The sequence below is a fragment of the Salvelinus alpinus genome, chromosome 15 (genome assembly GCF_045679555.1).
Source record: "Salvelinus alpinus chromosome 15, SLU_Salpinus.1, whole genome shotgun sequence".
NCBI classification, from domain to species: domain Eukaryota; kingdom Metazoa; phylum Chordata; class Actinopteri; order Salmoniformes; family Salmonidae; genus Salvelinus; species Salvelinus alpinus.
Genome location: NC_092100.1, coordinates 49247957 through 49257083, shown reverse-complemented (window position 1 = coordinate 49257083; position 9127 = coordinate 49247957). Strand labels below are relative to the sequence as shown.

Genomic DNA, 9127 nt, shown 5'->3' with positions numbered 1-9127 from the left:
GTCTGGAGCTCCGTATTCATATGAAATAATGTTTAAATAACAACTGCATCCTTTCCCTTGTCCTAATTGTGTCCATTTGTCATTTGGGAACACCATGGCAAATATCCTTCCCTTCATATGATAACACTTATGGGGCACAAGCAACAGGCTCAAGGTCTGAGGTGATGCCACTGTCACAGTCAGCGTCCAAATGACCACTCCTCTGCCCCAGGCCTCTCCCCAAGCAGGTCTCCATCGTGAGTTCTCTGAGACAAATGTTTCCCATTTTCTCTGCCACAAGGTCAAGGCTTTGTCCTTCAGCTGTGGAGACAGAGCTATACCTGGAACATAGACAGAAAACATTTAAAGTCAGAATTCTTACTCTATCATACCATGACATAAGCGGTTGCAGGTAACTAAGCAAGTCCAGGATATTCCACCAATCTTGTACGATGCTTGGCCTCACCTGATGGAGTTCATAGCCAGTTCCTTGAGAGTTTGGGAAACCCTTTGGGCCTTCCAACACCTTTAACACCACCCCTCTCTTCCTAGAGAACTCCTTGGCCACTGGGTGGCGCAGCAGGGAAAAGCTGTGGCCGGTGCAAGACGCGTTGAACAGTAGAGCATCCAGTAGGCTCCCATCCATATCAATGCCGTCTTCATCTGCGAATGACAGTGAGGTCAATCAATGTCATCAATGTAGATGATAGTAATCACTTATCTGTGCTGTACAAACTTCATTCTCAACACAAAATACTACAAGGGATCAATTGGCTTATACTGTGACAGACTTATTACATGAGTTTAGACTTAATACGAACACTTCAGATGTGGTGTAAGGGTTCATGTGCTCACCAGTTTCTCCTGCATGGAAGTAGGGATGGTGGACTCTTCTCTCGCCTGGCAGAGACAAAGCCTCCTTGAAGTACCAGAGTGGTCTTCCACCAAATACCAGAAGAAAACATCAGACACGTCAACAACACCCTGCACAACCTATACCTATTTAGTAATAAACCTAGTAATGAAAGTAATTAATAAATGAAGTCCATATAAATCATATTTCTTTCCCCTAAAAGAGATTAGACAATTTTGAGGAGTCTTGTGATTAAAGGATGTACCTACATAGTCACCTGTGCCCAGTGAAGAGGACCCGAGCTCCCAGGAAGTCTGGGTGTTCTGGCACAAACTGCCTGGTCTCGTCCTGATAGGTCTTGAGGTCCCATGCACTGTCATGTGTGCTCCCATCCAGCTTGTATGTCTGTGCATCAGTAATAAACATGTAAGAATTACACAGTGTATTTTATGTGACAATACAGTTGGGTCAAAACTTGAAAATGGTTGGTCAACTCAATCTATTCTGTGTTTGGAATGATTCTAACAACTTAATCAGTCACAACTAAAGTCATATAACATGGCTTGAACAATATACATGCATTTCTGTGTGTGTGTGTGTGTGTGTGTGTGTATTGTCTACATCTGGAACCAATGACCTCAGCTCAGGCCCTTATAGTAAGTCCTTGAATACAGTAGCGTAGGTGACTAGTCCCCAAGACATAATGAAGGCCTGCTCAAACCTCTTCCAAATGACGTCTTGGCTGGGGTATGCAGTCTCTGGATCTTCAGTGGAGGACCAGATTAAATGAAGAGTCCATGGTTTAGGCTTGACATTTTAGACAATTCTGTGCTTTTAACTTTGTGGCAACAGTTTGGGGAAGGCCCTTTCCTGTTTCAGCATGACAATGCCCCCGTGCACAAAGCCAGGTCCATACAGAAATGGTTTGTCGAGATCGGTGTGGAAGAACTTGACTGGCCTGGACAGAGCCCTGACGTCAACCCCATCAAACAGCTTTGGGATGAATTGGAACGCCGACTGCGAGCCAGGCCTAATCGCCCAACATCAGTGCCTGACCTCACTAATGCTCTTGCGCCTGAATGGAAGAAAGTCCCCATAGCAATGTTCCAACATTTAGTGGAAAGCCTTCCCAGAAGAGTGGAGGCTGTTATAGCAGCAAAGGGGGACCAACTCCACATTAATGCCAATGATTTTGGAATGAGATGTTCAACGAGCAGGTGTCCACATACTTTGGTCAAGTAGTGTATTTTATGTCATTTATATGTCATGGTCATACTATGTCTACTCACACAAGCATCTCCCTGGGGGAATACATACACAATTGATTTTGTATTTGACCCACATATTTCCTATTTCATGAACACATTATTCATCCTCCACCAAACTTTACAGTTGGCACAATGCATTCGGGCAGGTAGCGTTCTCCTGGCATCCGCCAAACCCAGATTCATCCGTCGGACTGCCAGATGGTGAAGCGTGCTTCATCACTCCAGAGAACGTATTTCCAGAGGCAGTTTGGAACTCGATAGTGAGTGATGCAACACGTTGCGCGCTTCAGGACTAGGCGGTCCTGTTCTGTGAGCTTGTGTGGCCTACCACTTTGAGGCTGAGCCATTGTTGCTCATAGACGTTTCCACTTCACAATAACAGCACTTACAGTTGACCGGGGCAAATCTAGAAGGTCAGAAATTTGACTAACTGGCTTGTTGGAAAGGTGGCAGCCTATGACGGTGCCACGTTGAAAGTCACTGAGATCTTCAGTAAGGCCAATGTCTGTCTATGGAGATTGCATGGCTGTGTGCTCGATTTTATACATCTGTCAACAATGGGTGTGGCTGAAATAGCCGAATCCACAAATGTTAAGGGGTGTCCACATACACTATATATGCAAAAGTATGTAATGGCATTTAATGACCTATACACTGAATGTACAAAACATTAATATTGAGTTTCTGGTGGACCATTCTTGATACACACGGGAAACTGATGAGCGTGAAAAACTTAGCAGCGTTGCCATAGCCATGGGAAGTAAGGGTGCTGAGAGTGAGGCAGTACCCCCCAAAACATTACAAAAAAATAGAAATAAATCAGAATAAAAAAAAAAATAGAAATAAATTATAATTGTGCACTGGGCCTTTACTAGTCTTGTATTGGTTGACCAATATAGCTGTCTGTAGTGCAGATAATTCAGCACCGCCAGCTATGAGCGTTGTAGTTCTTGACACACTCAAACCAGTGCGTCTGGCACCTACTACCATACCCCGTTCAAAGGCACTTAAATATTTTGTCTTGCCCATTCACCAACTGACTGGCACACATACACAATCCACTCCCGAGTGTTGCAGCGGTCTAAAGCACTGCATCTCAGTGCTAGAGGCATCACTACAGACCCTGGTTCGATCCCGGGCTGTATCACAACCGGCTGTGATCGGGAGTCCCATAGGGCAGCGCACAATTGGCCCAGCGTCTTCCTGGGTTAGGGGAGGGTTTGGCCGGAGTAGGCCGTCATTGTAAAATAAGAACTTGTTCTTAACTGACTTGCCTAGTTAAATAAAAAATACAAACATGGTCTCTTTTTTGCTTTCTTGAGTAAGGCAGCTCCAAAATATAGGTGTTACAACCTACTTCAGTGCTTTCTGTGGTGGTGGGGCAGCCAGCGGCAAATACGGAGCGTAGGGGTTGGTAATGTTCTCTATTTGTGCCGTGATTGGCTCAGTGTTCTGTCACTCATGGGGACACTACGTCACCGCAAAATCTACAGGGAGAGCTTGAAAATTCAAGCCCCTTGGGTGCTGCCATAGAGTTACATTAGAAGTGCCCATCCAAGAAGGCTCAAGGTCATTGGCCACAAATAAAATCACATTATATCTACCATAGCTTTGATTGGAGTGATCATGTCAACATCATACTTTAAAAATCATAGCTAGCAAGCTAGACAAGCAGTCATCATCATGAATCACATTGACAATCTACTGGCAAATCCTTTTCAATCATTGTCATATGAAGAAAAATTATAGATCTAATGTATCGGTGCTCATCGGCCGTTGGACATAAACATTACACAACAAGTTGGAAATCCCAAATTCAACAATGTGTGGTTTGGAAGGAATCAGGGGCTAACTGCAAGCATTGCAAAGCAATCACTAGCCTGCTATTCAGTGGAGTGCATGTGTGGTCCAAGTCTGGGTTTAAGATTCTCTTTTCCAAGCTTAAAAGGACAAACATTCATGCTGTCAATCCAGCATGACTTCTGCGGCGTTCAAAACAACTGGAAACTCGGAACTGGGAAAACTCAGACTTCAGTGAGTTCAAGACAACTGGGAACTCGATAAAAACATAGCTCCGAATGGGAAAATATGTTTTGAACAGTCAACCAACTCGGAATTCCAAGTCGGTAATGCTCTTTCTAGAGCTCTGACCTGAAGATCACTGACATCATGATTCAACCTTGTTTTTTTCAGAGTTCCCAGTTGTCTTGAACGCACCATAAAACCAGAGAATGCCAGACTCTGATGACAAAATTTGCCCACAAGGAGCGCCGCACCACCTTCCTGTTCAAGTGAGCACAGCACAACAAGGTGTGTCCAAAAATGTCTTGTATGCTGCTGCATAAATGATGTAATATGCCAGGGAGATATGTACACTGTAGCTAAGTAATACTAAGTGTATGTTGTGTAGTAGGCTGTTAGTAGCCCATGTGTCTCACCCTAAAATATGGTACCGTTAATACAGTTGAAGTCGGAAGTTTACATACACCTTAGCCAAATACATTTAATCTCAGTTTTTCACAATTCCTGTCATTTAATCCTAGTAACAATTCCCCGTCTTAGGTCAGTTAGGATCACCACTTTATTTTAAGAATGTGAAATGTCAGAATAATAGTAGAGAGAATGATTTATTTCATATTTTATTTATTTCATCACATTCCCAGTGGGTCAGAAGTTTACATACACTCAATTAGTATTTGGTAGCATTGCCTTTAAATTGTTTAACTTGGGTCAAACGTTTCGGGTAGCCTTCCACAAGCTTCCCACAATAAGTTGGGAGAATTTTGGCCCATTCCTCCTGACAGAGCTGGTGTAACTAACTTAGCCTACTGTTCTGACTTGGTTGTGCACATGTAGCCCATAGCCTGTTTTAGAGACATTTAATCATCTAATATTGTAATATCTAATCTAATATTGTTTTCATTGTCTGCTTATATGCCCCCTTTATTTATCCTACGGTTCTGACTTGGTGTACAAGGAGAATACTCTAAGAACGGCCCATGTTCTGAATTCTGTCGCTGTACATTTCAAAAGTGCTGAACAAATAGTTATATTGACTATGTCTGTCCTAGTTCTCTCAATGTGTTAATCGAAATTATGGATTGCCTCATCTGCTCGTGGTCTCCTTATGCCATAGTTTGTACATCTCAATTGCCAGTAGAAATCACATTTGTTTAAGCAAGTCAGCCATATCAGCTGTGTTTTTTATAAGGCAGTAAATGAGGCTGAATGAACTGTTTTGCTGCCAGACAAGGCTCTGCTGATGACCAGGTGTAGCAGTGGTAAGGAGTCACTCCATGGTGCTGAAAATAAAGCTCTGCTGTTGGGACAGCTTTATGTAGGTAGGCTTTCTATTCCCTTAACCTTGTTCTGAACACCTCCACGGCAAAGGTCATGCGATTTGGTAAGGATGCCCCTCTCCCCACAGGTGTGAGTACTACCTCTGAGGGTTTAAAGCTTGAGGTAGTCACCTCATACAAGTACTTGGGAGTATGGATAGACAGTACACTGTCTTTCTCTCAGCACATATCAAAGCTGCAGGCTAAAGTTAAATCTTGACTTGGTTTCCTCTATTGTAATCGCTACTCTTTCACACCAGTTGCCAAACTAACCCTGATTCAGATGACCATCCTACCCATGCTAGATTACGGAGACATAATTTATAGATCGGCAGGTAAGGGTGCTGTCGAGCGGCTAGGTGTTCTTTACCATTCGGCCATCAGATTTGCCACCCACTGCTCCTTATAGGACACATCACTGCACTCTATACTCTTCTGTAATCCGGCCTCTGTATACCCGTCGCAAGACCCACTGGTTGATGCTTATATATAAAACCCTCTTAGGCCTCACTTCCCCCCTATCTGAGATATCTACTGCATCCCTCATCCTCCACATACAACAGCCGTTTTGCCAGTCACATTCTGTTAAAGGTCACCAAAGCACACACATCTCTGGGTCGCTCGTCTTTTCAGTTCACTGCAGCTAGCGACTGGAACGAGCTGCAACAAACACTCAAACTGGACAGTTTTATCTCAATCTCTTCATTCAAAGATTCAAATCATGGACACTCTTACTGTCAGTTGTGGCTGCTTTGCGTCATGTATTATTGTCTCTACCTTCTTGCCCTTTGTGCTGTTGTCTGTGCCAAATAATGTTTGTACCATGATGTGCTGCTGCCACGTTGTGTTGCTACCATGCTGTGTTGTCGTTTTAGGTCTCTCTTTATGTAGTGTTGTGTCTCTTATTTAATTTATTTGTATTTTTAATCCCAGCTCCTGTCCCTGCTGGAGGCCTTTTGGTAGGCCGTCATTGTAAATAAGAATTTGTTCTTAACTGACTTGCCTAGTCAAATAAAATAAAAAATATAGTTTGTGGGCACCGTTTGTCACTTATTAATGTAATTAATGTATTGTTTAGTGTTGTGGCTTTGCTGGCATGCATCTAAAACATTTTTTATTAGTTTGCCCCACCAAGATGTAAATGCTAAAATTGCCACTGCTCCAGCAGCATACAAGAGGAGCACTGAGGTATTGGATTTGGTTGCCAAGAGCAGTAGAGGAACCGGACTGACTGGTCCTATGTAAAGCACATGGTGTGGCCGGTACGTCACATTCCTCACCAGCCACTCCACTCCCACCATGGAGAAGTCATGGACATGAAGAGCTTCCCCTAAAACAGATAAGAGGTAATCGTAACCTGTGTGGCTTACAATGAAGTACATTATATACAGGTAACTGCCAAAATAAAGGAAACACCAACATAGTGTCTTAATAGGGCGTTGGGCCACCACAAGCCAGAACAGCTTCATTGCACCTTGGCATAGATTTTACAAGTGTCTAGAACTCTATTGGAGGGATGCGACACCATTCTTCCACAAGAAATTCCATAATTTGGTGTTTTGTTGATGGAAAACGCTGTCTCAGGCGCCGCTCCAGAATCTCCCATAAGTGTCCAATTGATTTCAAATCTGGTGACATCGTTTTCATGCTCCTCAAACCATTCAGTGACCACTCTTGCCCTGTAGATGGGGTTATCATCATCTTATGGGGGCATAGCCATGCTAGCCAAAGTAATGGCCTGCCCAGCATTTTTATACATGACCCTAAGCATGAAGGAATGTTAATTGCTTAATAACTCAGGAACCACACATGTGTGGAAGCACCTGCTTTCAATAAACTTTGTATCCTTCATTTACTCAAGTGTTTTCTTTATTTTGTGTTCCCTTATTGCTTACACCTATCCTCTCAGATCCTCACAAATGCAAAGAGGATGGGGTGGGGGTCCATTTGAGATCAGGTGTACCTTGGGCATCCTCTGCGGTAGGCTGTAGATGGGGCTGCACTGGATGAGGGCTTTGCCTTGAAGGCAGGAGGGAAGTCTGAGCTCTCCATCTCCTGCTCCTTTGTGCAGCTGTGCACTCAGTCACAGTAGTTCCCATGTAAGCAGCAGCCTGCCCCCTGTCTGGGAGGCCTCCTGCTGCATCAGAGACTCTGAGCCCAGGGTCAGGGCTGCACCAGCACAGCAAGACTGACAACACAGACACTTGGTGGCTCTCTGGCCAGCACAGCATGCTGAAGGTGTGGCTAATCAATGTTGGTCAACACTGAATAAAAAAAGCTAAAAGGAGAAAGAAAAATATGGTGAAGGTAATCTAGTGCCAAAAACAAGATCAACAGAGCTTGTCCACTGGGCACACACTGGTTGAATCAATGTTGTTTTCACATAATATTAATGAAATTACATTGAACCAACATAGAATAGACATTAAATTGATGTCTGCGCCCAGTGGATGTGGTTTAGTGTAAGCTTACTGCTTTGCAGAACATTCAGAACATCCACATTATTCCTTTCTTATGCTTACTTCCTCAGAACATTTAGTTCCTCTTGAAACAAAAAGTCTCAACCAATAGCTTACTAAGGTCTAGTTCCCATTTCCCATCAAAGCTTCCTAGGAATAATATTTAATATTTAGAGTAGAGGGTCTGCAGGACCTCAGAGGCTACAAAGGTTGCATTTACATCTGAATTTGATACATACATGCTCAATTAATTCATTTAATATAGTTTTGAGCGTAATTGTAGCCAATTTCAGGCATTGTCTGTTAGTAGTCTAGTGCGCCCTGGTGGTGGATGTGGTCAAAGACAGGAGCACCATCACCAGCTGTTGGTTGTCAACAAACCGCTTTGTGATTCACAGACCTTGTGTTGTTGACTTGTGAATACGGTTGATGGCTTATGCCTAATACTTTTGTTTGTTTAGGTTATGATCAATGTGTTAAACCAAAATATACATTTTATAAATAGGTCATTCCACCAACACGGTACGTTATGGACTTCAACATTTGTAAACTCACGTCCTTTCACTGTCAACTGTGATTATTTTCAGCAAACTTAACATGTGTAAATATTTGTATGAACATAGCAACATTCAACAACTGAGACATAAACTGAAGAAGTTCCACAGACATATGACTAACAGAAATTGAATAATGTGTCCCTGAACAAAGGGGGGGGTCAAAATCAAAAGTAACAGTCAGTATCTGGTGTGGCCACCAGCTACATTAAGTACTGCAGTGCATCTCCTCCTCATGGACTGCACCAGATTTGCCAGTTCTTGCTGTGAGATGTTACCCCACTCTTCCACCAAGCAAGGCACCTGCAAGTTCCCGGACATTTCTGGGGGGAATGGCCTTAGCCCTCACCCTCCGATCCAACAGGTCCCAGACGCGCTCAATGGGATTGAGATGCGGGCTCTTCGCTGGCCATGGCAGAACACTGACATTCCTATCTTGCAGGAAATCACGCACAGAACGAGCAGTATGGCTGGTGGCATGGTCATGCTGGAGGGTCATGTCAGGATGAGCTGTAAGGCACAGCGTTGAGATTGCCTGCAATGACAACAAGCTCAGTCCGATGATGCTGTGGCACACCGCCCCAGACCATGATGGACCCTCCACCTCCAAATCAATCCCGCTCCAGAGTACAGGCCTCGGTGTAACGCTCATTCCTTTGACGATAAACCCGAATCC

At 43.7% G+C, this 9127-nt stretch overlaps 1 pseudogene; it reads right to left on the bottom strand.

The window, feature by feature from the left end:
- Window positions 1-314: 314 nt before the first annotated feature.
- LOC139539339 (adenosine deaminase 2-A-like) lies at window positions 315-7669 on the bottom strand (annotated as a pseudogene).
- Window positions 7670-9127: the final 1458 nt, after the last annotated feature.